Here is a 1,932-nt window from a genome sequence, read left to right as displayed (position 1 = left end):
ACCGTGAACCTTGCCACGTTACAACCCTGAAAAGTCCTAACTGAAGCATGGGTTAATTTGAAAGCAGACTATACACGAGAATACGGTAAGCTGACTCCTAGGAGATCCGCTAATTGCTTGGGTTGGTATCACACCATCTTTCTTTCATAAAAAAAATCGATGTTACGACATCCTTTCAAAAAGTTTCTTTAAACTTCAAGACAAACATACTCTTTGCATTAGAATTATATTTCTCATAATAAACATTCTTTGCATATGAACAAGTGCTTAACATCAAGAAAGTTTCCGCAATGAACTTCAGATGAAAAGTTTATTCCTCCCGAAGGGCGAGTTGTCTTCCGAACTCCATTGAGCAGAGGCAGCAATATTTCAAAGTCCGATCACCCTCAGGGACACAAAAGCGTTTGATTACTCTATCGAGTAAGTTTTCACTCAATCTGAGGCAATCAGGTCAAGATTCGAAAAATCTCTCAAAGTGCTAAGCAACCAGGGGCATTCACCCAAGCACAGTCAAACCTACCTACAATACAAGTCAGGCAGGGGCATGGTGCCAAAATTCTTGATACTGGGGCAAGTCGGTTTGATATGAACGGATATCAGAAGGTCCTTACGAGACTAGTCTCTTCAAAGTACTTACAGGCTGGGGCAAGACACCATGCATTAGCATTTTTTCCTCATCAGGAGTTGTTCAGTTTAAAGTTCAGGTGTGAGCTAAACAACTTATGAACTTGAGAACCGTCAGGGTCGTCATCCTCAGCAGTCAGAAGCTGAAAGTCCAATACTTGTTGGCATGCTTACAATCAATACGAATATTCAGAACACTGTGAAATCCAATGCATGTTTGGTCCCTTTGAAGTCAATACTTGCTTGACCCATTAAGCCCACTTCCTGGTGGTATTCTTTTGGAGAATCAATGCCTGTTTGATACTTCGACCGATACTTGTTTGGTGTTCTAATCATAGCTTGCCTATCAGCTCATTGAATCCATTGCTTGTTTGGAAAGTTTCAAAGCCAATATGTGAGACAATCTGTTTGCTCTCGCATTTGCCCATTGTGGGTGAGCATTACTATCCTATGCCATATGAGGAAACCATGCAAAGATTACATGCTATATCCTGGGGCATTTTCATCTATTTATCTCGCAGGTACATCCTTTCTTGTGCATCATGTCGATGCGTTGGCGGATCTCCCCAAGTGAGAGATTCTCAATCCCCAGCTGAGTACATTCATACGAGGTTTTTTCTTTGTTCCAAGATTCTTATCTCCTCAGCAAAGCACATCTCAATGCAATTTCTGTGCTTCAGAAGTCTTATTCTCCGGTGGAATATCTTCTCCCCAGTTGAATCATGATTGAATGGTATCTGATTCCCCAGCAAGCCCTTAATGAGGTTCCTTTCCCGAATGCCTCTCTTTCCCCAGTAGAGCGTTTCTCTCTCCAACAGATTGATCTGTTTCCCCAAGAGAGTCATCTTATTCCCCAATGGAATTGTCTTAACAAATGTTCTTATGCTAAGTTCCTTATCCCTAGTGGATTTCTCATCTCCCCAGTGGATCGCTATGTAGAAGTATTCATCTTCCCCACTGAGTTCTTTCCTCAACAGAGATTCATGTGCATCTTCAGCAAGATCTGTTTATGTCAAGGATTTCCCCAGCGGAATGCGTTCTATACAAGCAAGTTAGTCACTCCTCATCAGAGTTGTCTCCATGACTTACTCTTATCTCCACATCCCCAGAGTGTCGAGAATTTGCTTCTCCTGTGAAGTTGCCAGGGTATTCCCCAAGTTATAAGTCGGGATTTTTCTTATCCCCAAGCGGGATTTATTTCCCCAAACAGAGCTCGCATCCAGATTTGATCATCTCCAGCAGATTTCTGATCCATCTTTGCCAGCTCGTAGTTTGTGATGCTTGGTCACTCATCTTGTCCTCCCCGTA

The sequence above is a fragment of the Vicia villosa genome, linkage group LG6, assembly GCF_029867415.1.
Source record: "Vicia villosa cultivar HV-30 ecotype Madison, WI linkage group LG6, Vvil1.0, whole genome shotgun sequence".
NCBI lineage: Eukaryota > Viridiplantae > Streptophyta > Magnoliopsida > Fabales > Fabaceae > Vicia > Vicia villosa.
This window is presented reverse-complemented; position numbering follows the sequence as displayed.